General features: G+C 40.8%; 1 pseudogene; it reads left to right on the top strand.

Annotated features, from left to right (window-relative positions):
* The first annotated feature begins 5,212 nt into the window (after positions 1-5,212).
* LOC132017420 (small ribosomal subunit protein uS5m-like) lies at positions 5,213-6,768 on the top strand (annotated as a pseudogene).
* Positions 6,769-13,910: the final 7,142 nt, after the last annotated feature.

Here is a 13,910-nt window from a genome sequence, read left to right as displayed (position 1 = left end):
AGAGGAGGAAGCAGGCTCCCTGCTGAGCAGAGAGCCTGATTCGAGCCTTGATCCCAGGACCTTGAAATCATGACCTGAGCCTAAGGCAGAGGCTTTAACCCACTGAGCCACCCAGGCACCCAATACATTACCCTTTTTATAGATCCTAAATATCTTACTGGACAAATACTGTGAACTTTTTCCAATGCTATCATCAAATGCTTTCAAAGAGCCTTTTTGAAGCATGGTAGAACTATAAGATCCACTCTTCCCATCCCTGATGAGCATCTTGATATATCAACTTCTTTATCCAAGGGTCATAAAGACAAGCTCTCCCCTGCTGACCATTAAGCAAATCTTGGAGGTGGTACTAACTACCAAATGTACCAAAGAAAGTCCTTCATTTTTGCATGTTAAGGAACTAGATGTGATGGGCCCCAGCCACTGGGTAGTGTTCCCTCTCTTTCTTGCAGTGCAGGTGTATATAATGAGGGAAGCCTTATTTGTGAACTTTGTGGTTTTTATTCTCTACAACACATAGATATAAAAAGTACTCCAAAAAATTTTGATGAGTGAATGACAGTAATTCATGCTCTAAATTATGGCCCCTGGATAGTCAGCCATCCATGAATATTAGTACCATTGATTTTGCCTTAACGCATGAAAAAAAAATGGGTTTGTCTATAAGTCATTGGATTACAAATATTCTGGGTCCTAAAATCAGAACAATGAAAAGATAGGGCAAGAGGATAAAACAAAAGCTAATATATGAGGTCCTTACCTTTAAAAATAAAACAAACATCCCATTAAAAAACACTTTGTATGTGAGTTAAAAATTATGGAAAAGATTAGAATGAAGGACATGGGAACAACTGAAATCATTTGAAGGAAGTAAAGTGTATTTTTCAAAAAGACTATAGGCAAGGGGAAATCTTCATAGGAAAGAAACAAAGAAAACCAACATAAAACTGCCACATTTTTCTCATGTTTCATTTCCAAGATGTCACTACCAAAAATGTTAATAGCTGAAAAGGCAATTAAACAATACATCTGGGCCATTGTGAGCACTGGCTAGAACCAACACAATAGTACATAGGTCATTGAAGTGCATGTAACGCATGAGTAAAGAAGAATACCACAGGCAGAAAAACATACAGGTGCAAAATACAAAGGACCCAAGGACATCTCTCCAAGGTACTGTGAGGGGAGAAAAAACTCATAAGCTATGCTGCAGATTTAGGGGTGAAAGCAATGAACTGTGCATAGACAAGGATGTGATTTAAATTATGCCGATGTCATGCTGGATAAACCAATAAAGGAGCTTAATCGTTGCTACAAAAGCCCAAGGTTAATAGCGACAAACTCCCCCAACAGTTGCACAGCAATAGTACGAAAAAAGATGACTTTGGACAGAAGCTGTATAATGGCTACTCTCTGCACCTGGAAAAGTTCAATAGAACTGTGTGAAAGAAATCAGATACGAACCTGTCCAAAAGAGAGGGGAAAAGACTCTTAGACAGACAGATGGTATTTTTAAAATTATAATGAAACCAGCTTCAGGGAAAATCTTTGACAGGGAAGTGAGGCGAGAAAATAAGCATCCATTAGCATAATGGGTCCCAGAGTCCAGGTACTACTTGATACGAGCAGAATGTACAGTAGATTTAAAAGGAGCCACTAATGTAGCCCCCATCTACCAAAAAGTCTGGTCTCTCAGAGTTGCCAAGAAAAAAATAAGAGAGTTTTTATTAATTTCCTGCTTCCAAATGACCTCTTCAGGAGTGGAAATTCCCCTGGAAAACTTAGAACCAAGAAAGCAATGTCGACAGGCTAAGAGAACTCACCTTCTACCTGGTCCTCAACTTAGTAGGATGCATTGGCCCAGACAGACCCAGGTTGGAAAAAAGAAAAAATGTAGCACCAAATCTGCCACTGACTCTCAAACCACAGTCTCTGTAAGAGCAAAATAATGTCTGGTATTTATGTTACAACCACCAAGAAATGCAAAGGTACAGCAGAGACTAAGAAATAGGCAATGGCCCTGTTTGAATCTTAAGTATTTTTTCATAATGTATAAACTATAGAACTCACATTAAGCACATCACTCTCTTAAAGCAACTTTCCACCCTCTGCACCTATTGTGTGTGTGTGAAAGAGAGACAAAGAGACAGAGAAGTTCTGAGAGAGAAAAAGAGAAAAGGAGCACAGTGAATGAAGGAATGGTATAAGGAGAGACAGATCCTGAAGATGTAACCTTTACTCAAGGTTGTATGATTTCCTTTACATTTCAAATCAGCCAGTACCAATTACCTGGCCTAGAAGAAGCCTGGTTAATAGGAGTCTGACCTGAGGTGGTAGGTGTAAGGAGATATGGTCAACCCAATTAGCTGGGAAGCACAGAGCCAAGGAAGCCTCTATTAAATACTGGTCTTCCAATAACATTCTAATGTTTCCTATTGTAGTAACTGTAGAGACCCAAGTTTGAAAGATAATTCTTCCTTCTCAGTTCACTGCGACTTCAATTTCCACTTAACTTCCAGATGACTAATAAATATTAAAAGCCAATAATTTAAACTCAAAATGGATAAAAGACCTCAACATGAGGCAGGAATCTATCAAAACCCTAGAGGAGAACATAGGCAGTAACCTCTTCGACACTGGCCACAGCAAATTCTTTCAAGACATGTCTCCACAGGCTAAGGAAACAGAAGCAAAAATGAACTTCTGGGATTTCATCAAGATCAAAAGCTTCGCACTGCAAAAGAAACAGTCAACAAAACAAAGAGACAACCCATGGAATGGGGGAAGATATTCGCAAATGACACTAAAAACGGCTGATATCCGAGATCTATAGAGAATTCTTCAAACTCAACAGTCAAGAAACAGATAATCACATCAAAAAATGGGCAGAAGACATGAGCAGACAATTCTCTAAAGAAGACATACAAATGGCTAACAGACACATGAAAAAAGGTTCATCATTAGCCATCAGGGAGATACAAATCAAAACCACATTGAGATACCAACTTATACCAGTTAGAATGGCCAAAATCAACAAGACAGTAAACAATGTGTGTTGGAGAGGATGTGGAGAAAGGGGAACCCTCTTACACTGTTGGTGGAAATGCAAGTTGATGCAGCCACTTTGGAAAACAGTGTGGAGATTCCTTAAGAAATTAAAATAGAGCTACTCTATGACCCTGCAATTGCGCTACTGGGTATTTACCCCAAAGATAGAGATGTAGTGAAAAGAAGGACCATCTGTATCCCAATGCTCATAGCAGCAATGGCCACAGTCACCAAACTGTGGAAAGAGCCAAGACGCCCTTCAACAGACGAATGAATAAAGAAGATATGGTCCATATATACAGTGGAATATTATGCCTCCATCAGAAAGGATGAATACCCAACTTTTGTATCAACATGGACGGGACTAGAGGAGATTATGCTCAGTGAAACAAGTCAAGCAGAGAGAGTCAATTATCATATGATTTCACTTACTTGTGGAGAATAAGGAATAACATGGAGGAAATTGAGAGAAGGGAAGGAAAAGTGAATTGGGGGAAATCGGGACGGGGGCTGGGGGAGATGAATCGTGGGAGACTCTGAGAAACAAACTGAAGGTTTTGGAGGGGAGAAGGATGGGGAGTTGTGTGAGCCTGGTGGTGGGTATTAAGGAGGGCATGTATTGCATGGAGCACTGGGTGTGGTACATAAACAATGAATCTTGGAACACTGAAAAAATAAACTTAAATTTTTTTTTAAAAGCCAATCATTCTGACAAACCCTTTCTTCCAGATCTACCCTTGCCTCCTTTCCCTGCTTCTTCACACCTTACAGTTCTTTCTACAGTTCTTTCATCTCTTTATTCCACTCTCTTTGTGCTTATTATTTTTTTTCTAATCTTCCTTTTCCCCCTCTCCACCTTTCTATCTTCCCCACTTTGAGCTCCCTTTGCCATGCTCTTCATACCCTCCTACCTTAGCCTCCTCCTTTCTCCCTTCCTTCCAACCACCATAATTGTTCTCTGAAACTGCTGATATCTGGACTCAAAGTTGTTGTTGTTGTTGTTGTTGTTTTTAAGATTTTATTTATTTATTTGAGAGAGAGAGCATGAGCAGTGAGGAGGAGCAGAGGGAGGGGGAGGAGGGGAGGGAGAGGGAGAAGCAGGCTCCCAGGCTGAGCAGGGGGCCCAGTGAGGCAGGGGAGTGGAGGTGGTGGATCCCAGGACCCCAGGATCATGACCTGTGCTAAAAGCAGACACTTAACCAACACAGCTACCCAAGTGACCCACCAAGTTTCTGAATACAGTAAACCTCTGTGGTTCATTATAACTGGGTGGGGGGGAAGAGAAAAAGAAAAAAAGGTCATTTAACGCAATGGAAATTTTGAGGAAGAAAATTTTTATGAAGAAACTGGGTTTCAAAACATTCCAGGGCAAAGCAAGGGAAACCACTGTCAGGGGAAGGCAAGCTGTGAAAGTACTTTAACTGATAACATATTTATAATTAGTGTATCCATTGTCTGAATGCAAATGTTTCAGCTGAAGGCCTTCACTCTCAATCAGCATAACATTTCCCTTGTTTAATCTATTAATTTACTTAGCAACTCTTTTTCCATAGATGCACGTTAAACAAGGATTCTGACTAACAAGACTTTATGTCCCAGCAGATGGCCCATAGAAACAGCCTTGCTGGCCTCATCAAAACAAGTTTTGCACAACAAACACTTGCTGTGTTGAATGGCCTTGCAACAATCACACTCTATGTCAGAGTCATTCTCCATAAAGGAAAAAAATTTTAATTGGTAATATCTGCTGTGTGCATTTTAAGTAGGCAGAGCTGGTCTGCCATATAAAAATGAAAATAGTCCGTCCGCTAGGTCCCGCTCACTCCTTCTCTCATCCATCTCCCTTCTATCCCACTTGGGCCCCTTCTCCCATGAGCAAGTGGTCTATTTCCCTGCCTTCCATGGAAGTGCCTCTTTCTTCCAATGATCAGTCCCCATCCCCTGGAAAATTCATCCATTAATAAAGCTATTTAAAGGAAAACTATTGCATGTCAAGAATGCTTTTAATATTTTACCAATCAACCCCCCTGTCTGTAAAACTCAACTTTTAAAAAATGTCTGCTGAATTTTTAAAGTATTTTATATCCCAAGGTGCTCTCAAGGCTCCACCATGCCAGCAGTCACATATGTTCCAGGCAGCTTTACCTTTCCAACAGTTTCCATTTTGGCACTGAACACAGTTCTCAACAATGGCCCTCTGTTGTCTCCAGGACCCAGAAACAACCATCATTTCACTAGCTTGACCTGTGTGCTACAAACATAGTGCTGTGTTTCTTCTCCCAGTAATTTGATGGGTTGACAGTATAGGTCCTATAGTTTCTTCACTAAATTGAGAGCAGAGGAGCTTTGGAAAGGCACTTTAACAGAGTCTGAAACAGAAGCAAGAAAAGGAAGAGGCAAAAGAACTAAGAAAAGAGAAAAAAGGATGTGAACTGGGGTCAGATCATTGGTGAAGGGAGTCATGGCTTCCTATAGCCTGGTTTGAATGTTCCTCCTAGACAGGGAGGATGTGCAGATCATTGCCCAAAGAAGCAAGGAAGAGCAGAAGATGGTAGAGGCTGATCTGGTCCAGCAGAGGAAGGAATGGGACCAGAAGAAGAGGAAGCTTAAATGGAAGCAGGATGGAGCAGTAACACATGGGGAGGTTTCAGTCTTGGCCCCCCTGATTCTGGTCTCAGTGGAGAAAAATATGCTGCTTTTGATACCAGGATACTTGAGGTAAGAAATGTTTTCAATATGACAGAAAAAGGGGTGCCTGGGTGACTCAGTGGGTTAAGCTCTGCCTTTGGCTTAGGTCAAGATCTCAGGGTCCTGGGATTGAACCCCACAGCGGGCTCTCTGCTCGGTGGGGAGCCTGCTCCCACCCACCTCTCTGCCTGCCTCTCTGCCTACTTGTGACAAATAAATAAAAAAATATATGACAGCCGAAGAGGGAAGAAAGGAATCAGTCCATGTCCTGGTCGCTGTGGGGAACGGCAGAGGAGCTGCAGGTTTTTCCATTAGGAAAGCCCCTGATTGGATGGATGCTTTCAGAAAAGAGAAGAACAGAGCAGTTCACTGTTTGCATTATGCAGAACTATATGAAGACCATATGATATTCCACAATATTTCTTTAAGATTTTAAAGGACCCATATCAAGATGAAGAAACAACCCAGAGGCTATGGCCTCGGCTGCCATTGGGCCATCATCACCACCTGCCAACTCACTGGCATAAAAGACATGTATGCCAAGGTCTCTGGGTCCTCAACATGCTCAGCCTCACAAGGGCTCTCCCACCAGGAAACCCATCAACAGCTGGCTGATAAGAAGTCTCCATGTTGGGGCGCCTGGGTGGCTCAGTGGGTTAAAGCCTCTGGCTTTGGCTCAGGTCATGATCTCAGGGTCCTGGAATCAAGCCCCGCATCGGGCTCTCTGCTCAGCAGGGAGCCTGCTTCCTCCTTTATCTCTACCTGCCTCTCTGCCTACTTGTGATCTCTGTCTGTCAAAGAAAGAAAGAAACAAACAAACAAAGAAACAAAGAAAGAAGTCTCCATGTTGTAGAATTCCAGAAGGAATGGGGCCCTCCACCCATTATGGTGACCTCCCCCCAGGGAGCCTTAATAAAGGATCCAGAGCCAGAAGGTGCGGTTCTAGACATCAAAATGCACTAAGAAGGAGTGCAGGCCACACAGGGAGTGAAGCACTCAATGTGGTCCAGTGTAAAGAAAGCCACCACCTGAGCCTCCCTCTGGCATTATACAACTACAGTACCGTCCAGCACCCCAAGGAGACTCAACCCTTCATTAAGGGTCATTAAAAAGTGACCCTTTTAATGTCACTTTCTTTTTAAAGGAAAGAACAACCTTCTTTATTAACAAATAATAAATAACCATAGCTTTAAAAAAAAAAAAAAGATTTTAGGGGCACCTGGATGGCTCAGTGGGTTAAAGCCTCTGCCTTCGGTTCAGGTCATGATCCCAGGGTCCTGGGATCGAGCCCCGCATTGTGCTCTCTGCTCCGCGGGGAGCCTGCTTCCTCCTCTCTCTCTCTCTCTCTGCCTGCCTCTCTGCCTGCTTCTCTGCCTGCTTGTGATCTCTGTCAAATAAATAAATAAAATTTAAAAAAAAAAGATTTTATATCCTCTTCTGTTCGAAGAAATATAGCTTTGAATTTGTTCAACATGAAGTCTCAAACAGTTTCATTTCTATGAAATCTACTCTTTACCCACAACCCAGCCTGGACCCCCTTTCCAGAGATTGCATACTCATAGCTTCTGGTGAGAAGCTTTCTTTAGCACTGTTGGTTACTACATAACTCATAGACTCCCTTGGTCACTGTAGATTGGGCCAGGACCTTCCCCAAAATGAGCCAGTCAATTCTCTTTCCAGAGAAACTGGAAAGAAAATTGAGACATTCCAGTTATCTGGAAACTAAAGGCCTAAATGCATCTGTACACAATGAGTTCTGGCATGATGATGACATGCCCTCATGGCAAACTGGCCTAAAATAAGTTGACCATTTTTAGCTATTGGGTTCTTTCACTGAAGGCAGAGGCAATACTATTTTAGCCTCGGGACTGAGCTACACTTCTCACTTCTCACCACAGCTGGACAACAGAACACAGGAACAGAGCCAAACTAAGTCCTAAGATAAGAAATGCCCCTCCGGAAATATAATCTTACACTTGCTCATAGAAAGTCACATACACAGTATTTTTAGTCAACCCCTATATCTTGAACATCACACATTTCACTAATTCAAAGTCATTTCCAATGCCCTTTTTGCTGATTTTAAAACTGTCTAGAGCTAAGCTGAGGTAAATATGTTTGCAACTTGTAGGAGCTGTCTTTCGAATATGGATTTCTGGTTAAGCTCTTTCAAATGTTGACTAGTGTATGTTGTCAATTTCTTGGAAAGAGTGTCTGGCTGGGTACTTCGAAATTCAGTTACTGGCCCCTCAAGTAAGCATCAAATATGCATAGATGTATAAATACACATAATGCATACATACATGCATGTGTACATCTATATATATACAAACATATGTGTAGATATAGATATAGCTAGACATACACACATGCTATCTCCACTGACGTGTTTTTAAATAGATATAGACATCGTAACAGTTGTGTGTTAGCAGAGCCTAAGTACCCAGTCTGCAGAGAGGAAGATGAAACTGATGTCGACAGGAAGCAGAGGAATACCTGAGGACTCAGGGGAAGAATTCTTAAGACTGCTATCTTCATTTTCAGTAATTTCTCTCTCTCTGGTTCAACCTTTGTGAGACCTACCTTTGGGCTTACACAAGATGTCCCTATGTCATCGTATCAAGTTTCCCCATTTCCATACATTAATTTGAGCATATTCTGTTACTACCAAACAATCCTAGACTAAGAAATTAATACTATTCTTACAGAATTAATATAACTATAGACAGAAAATTGATATATTAGCCTCCCAGCCTCATTATAGGTAAGGGTATGATTTCCACGAGGCCTATTAAAATACTAAAGTAGTTCAAGGACTGTATTTGCCATCTTCACAGACTCCGTCCCCCAGTTGAGGACCACTAAGCAGTGGTATGAATGTTCAAGTGAAGTTCTCTAATTTCTAAGCATATATGTATTTTAAAACAGGATACTTTTTAAACTGAACCAAATTTTGCTGAGTCCATGATATATTCAAAGCATTTTCTTAAATGCTAGAGGACATTTAACAGTAGAAGACATCTTCTTAACTGCAGGGCTAGGCTTCTAAGCATTCAAATGAAGCAAATGAAGAGATAGGAAAGCACACAGATGACAACAATAAAAGGTCAATAATGGTAGTACATGTCATGAAAAATATAAATTCTGATGGGGTCTGAAGGCAAAGGATAGTTTACTAAGCTCAGTAAGAGTTCACAAAGTTCTCAAAGTACTGGATAGATACTGAAAGACTGGTGTGGTCTGAATAGGCAGAGATGTAAGGAAGAGAAGGGAAGGCCTACCAGGCAGGAGAAACTGCATGAAGTACAGAGCCTGCAAGTCAGAGGATTTGTTCTAGAAACAGTAGGAGTGTGCTTCTGCTGTAGTAGAAAATGCCTGAAGATACACTATGTGAGAAAGACTGGAAAGATACGTTTGGACAGATTGAAAGCTCTGAGCCACACACACGCTTTAAAAATTTGTTCTATTGTCCATGGGGAGGGGGGAAGAGAGAGGGAGTCAGAGCAGTAAAGTGGCATGATAAATTTTGTGTTTGAAAAAAGTACTTCTAGTGAGAGAATGTAGAAATCATGGAAGACAGGAGATAGAGCTGGGAAGCCGATTAAGAAGCTGTTTAAGTCCTCTAGGTGTGAGAGTTAATGAGATGCTGTTTTAGGGCAGTTGCCTTGAGAAAAGATATGAAGGGATAAAACTGATAATCACTCTAAAGGTAAAGTTAACAGGATAATATGACAAATAATATAGGAGAGATTGAAGGTCTACAAAAAATGACTTAATATAGGAAAGCTTGAAGGTCTACAAAAAATGACTTCAATCTTAACCGTGAGGATTTGGTTTGCTCTTCTTTAAAAGAGGAGTTGTGGGGCACGTGGGTGGTTCAGGCAGCTGAGCATCCAACTCTTGGTTTGGGCTCAGGTCCTGGTCTCAGGGTTGTGGTACTGAGCCTGCCATTGGGCTCCATGCTCAGGAGGAAGCCTGCTTCTCTCCTTCTCCCTCTGCCCTCCCTACCCCCATACCCGCTTGCTTTCTCTCTCTCTCTCTCTCTCTCTCAAAATAAATAAATAAATATTAAAAATAAGTAAATAAATTATTAAATAAAATAAAAAGTTGTTTATTTCTCCACAACAGTTTGTGAGGATGAAAGGTATGATGCATGTAAAGTGAATACCTAATAAAAAGGGATTTATAAAGACCAGAAAGAAAAAAATTTTCTAAAAGCAAGGTAGAGGGTCATTTTTTTTATAGGAAGTAACTTAGAGCCACAGCCTTTGATCGCATGGAGAAGACTCTTCTAAGTAAGACCAACCGTAGGTCAGTGCCACACCAGGCATGAGTTCCACACAGATTTCAGTACATAGTTATAGAGCATTCAGAGACATGTCAAAGCCTAAAATTACTACTCACTATTAACATCAAATAGCAAAAGGTTTACTGGCAACAAAAAAAAAAAAAAAAGAAAGAAAGAAAGCCAACAATGAGAAGCAGGAAGTTAACTAAAAATGACATCAAAGTAGTTAACTTGGTAGATGAAGTACTAAGAAACAAGTCCACCTCAGCCATAAGAAGACTGAGCAATGGAGTGATGTTCAAACCAACCAATGGCGCAGTTCTAAAACTAACTCCATAATAGCTAGGGAGTAACATCTAATATGGCTGGTTTGTGACCAGCTCGGTGAAAATCTTGGCCAAGGGTGGAATTTTAGAGCTGCTCTTGACAAATTTCATGAGATAACTACACCCTAATGTCCACCTCAGTCATTTCATGAATGTAATATAGTGATGGCTCCCTTTTGTATCTAAAAGGTTATTGTTAATATACCATCTTTGGAGGAATCAAGAACCCCTATCATTCCTTTCTTATTCTGTGGCTTAGAAGTGGAAACCCAATGATATGGCCAAATGTCAAAATCTTCCGTTTGCACTGTATCATACTGCAACCAGAGCTGACCAAGGTATTAAGCAGATTTGCTGACCTAGGAATGCATCACTAGAAAACACAAGGAAAATGAAGGGAATAAACCTTCTGAAGTTCGTCCTTTATGCCAATTTATGTAATAGCTATAGCTATAGCAATCCCACTGATAAAATTGTATAATTAAAGTCTGAGCTTTGAAACATTGGCCAGGTGTAGACAGAAGCAGACAAAGGGAAATGGTCATTCAGACGAACTGGCATGTGACCAAAACTTGTGAAGGACACTGCAGAGGATCCAGGGGCAAACCAGAGAAGACTCCCAATAAGACCAGGACAAAGATGATTCCTGGAGCTGTCCCTAAATAACAGTTCTGCCAACTCCTTGTTCAGGAGAGATTAGAGTAAATATTTCCATATTTAAGTTAACTCTTTGATATGATGTATTTATAATGTGAGTTCTATCAATTTATTTAAAATTTCTGTTAAGAAACACCCCCTTCTATTCTAGTCCCAGTCAGATCTTGTCAAGATGGATATTTGAACCAGATGTATCCTAATGAACATTTATAGTTAAAATTCTGCGGTCAGAATTTTGGGTGGCTCAGTGGGTTAAATAAAGCCTCTGCCTTCGGCTCAGGTCATGATCCCAGGGTCCTGAGATCCAGCCCCACATCAGGCTCTCTGCTCAGCGGGGAGCCTGCTTCCTCCAATCTCTCTCTCTGCCTGCCTCTCTACCTACTTGTGATCTCTGTCAAATAAGTAATAAAATCTTTAAAAAAAAAAAAAATTCTGTGGTCCTGGGTAAGCAAATTCAGCAATTCCCACGTGAAATTCCTCTTATTGGTTCTAGCTAGTTTTGCAATGAGCTTCTTTGCCAAAAGCATTTTCTCTGCAAGATTTTCATGCGAACATTTTCTCTGCATAACTAATTGGCTGTAAGGCAATTCTGCCATTAAAAAATAAATAAATAACTGGTTGACAGATTGGTTTGACAGTTTGCTGGTTTGACAGTTTGGTTACGTTTCTCCAATAAAGCAATACTCTCATTTTTATATTATATTACTCTTACCACTCATAATATCTATACAGTGATGTAGTTTTGAACCCACATTTCACATAGAACTTTCGAACATCTATCAAAGGACATGATATGACAATACTCCAAGAACACACACCAGCATAAGAGGCTTTCACAATACAATTCAAAGTTCATTTACAAAGTATGTGTCCCAATATTTGGAAACTGATACCACTCTTAATGAAGGAAAAGGTTTTAGTTAAAAAAAAAAAAAAAGGAGAGGTGGCTGTTTCCTTTGGTGAAGTGTCCTCCTTCAGCTCAGGTCGTGATCCTAGAGTCTTGGGATTCAGCCCAGGCCAGGCTCCCTGCTCAGTGGGGAGTCTGATTCTCCCTCTCCCTCTGCCCTTCCCCCAACTCATGTAAGTGCTCTCTCTCACAAATAAACAAAATCTTTTGTAAAGAAAGTATAATATTATGGGGGTGCCTGGCTGGCTCAGTGGGTTAACGCCTCTGCCTTCGGCTTGGGTCATGATCCCAGGGTCCTGGGATAGAGCCCTACATCGGGCTCTCTGCTCAGCTGGGAGCCTGCTTCCTCCTCTCTCTCTGCCTGCCTCTCTGCCTACTTGTGATCTCTCTCTGTCAAATAAATAAATAAAATCTTTAAAAAAAAAAACAAAGAAAGAAAGTATAATATTATGAACAAAAACCTTGAAGACAAGTGCTTTGGTACAGTCCACAAATTTAAATCAGTTATTTGCACAGTATTGCCATGAATCTACATATATTTTAAATGTATTCAATTTTTTATTTCTCAATAAAGACTTTTTAATTTTGTTAATCATTTTTCATGTCATTTAATAGTCTTTTTTAATGAATGCTGATGAAGTTCTAGAACATAGGTAAGGTTCGGTGGGGTGAGGTCCGGAGCCGATGACCAAGAAAGAATTCTTGAGACATCTTTGGTGCAAAATGGTGGTTTATGAAAGCACGGGGACAGGACCCCTGGGCAGGAAGAGCTGCTGCCCCGGGGATGTGAGGAGTGGTCTATTATATACTTGTAAGTGGGAAGGGGATTAGGAATGGCGCAAGTCTCTAAGGAATTTTGGAAGCAAGGTTTCTAGGAACTTGAAGGGCTAGCTATTGTCTGGGGAAAAGGTTATTCATTACCAGTAATAAAAACCTTCTCATGAAACCCTTTAGATCAGTGGGTCATATGCTTGGGAATGATTGTCGACACTATCTTGGAGTTTTAGAGATAAAGTCTCCTAAGGGAATTGTTAAAGTAGACTTATAGGATCCTGGTTGGGGGTAGGGCATCGGTCAGGCTAGGATTGTCCTTTGCCCTTAGCAAAGCCTCAAGGTGAGGGTAGTTGAGTCCCTAGAGGAGAATCACTCTGCATGTTTCAAGGGCTTGTCAGTAGGTAAGGAAATTTAATAATTTTTCTTCTGCCTCTGTTTCCCACATCAATGTCCCTCTTTTATTTTTCATGATTTTATCTTTTTACAGTAAAATTACCTTACAGCAATTAGTTATGCCATGAAAACACCAGCAACAAGGATGCTTATGGTGGAAACACCAGACACACTTCAGGTGTGCTACACTTCAAAAAAGGCACCTGGTACGTCCTTTGCATAGTATAGATGCCCAAGTTCTGCCTTACTCTCTTTATTAACTTTGAGACTCTTCCATAATTTTATTTTCCACTTCAGCCAGTCCTATAAAGTACTTCATTCACTCAACAAACATTTTTTGAGCTCCTCCAGAGGACTGTTACCACTTAAAAGGTTTAGTTCCCACCCTACCAACATGCAACTCTGCACAACTAGCCTCTAAAAGGCAAAATTACATATCCACTTTCCCTTTAAATCTAGCACCTGTATATTTTCTGCCAGTATGTTTGATTTTTCCTTCCTTGCTGCTCAGTGAATTGTGCTTCAAAAGAAAACCAATCAAAAGCAGTGGTAAAGAGAGTAGATTTCGTAGCCTCATTGCCAGGGTTTGTATCCCAGCTCTGGCATTTATTAGTTATGTGACCTTGGGTAAATTACTTCATATGTGGGTCTCTTGTTTTGTCATTTATGAGAAGGGGAGACTGATAGCTCCCACTGACCTCCTGGAGCTGTAATGAGCATTGAAGAAGTTGATTTAGGTAAGACATCTGGAAAAGAGAGTTCCCAGCATATTACGCAAGCACTACCTAAAGTGTCAGCTATTATTATGTAAACTCCACTGTTAAAATGT

This window comes from Mustela nigripes, chromosome 5 (assembly GCF_022355385.1).
Source record: "Mustela nigripes isolate SB6536 chromosome 5, MUSNIG.SB6536, whole genome shotgun sequence".
NCBI classification, from domain to species: domain Eukaryota; kingdom Metazoa; phylum Chordata; class Mammalia; order Carnivora; family Mustelidae; genus Mustela; species Mustela nigripes.
The sequence above is the reverse complement of the archived record's forward strand: the minus strand, read 5'-3'. Positions and strand labels throughout refer to the sequence as shown.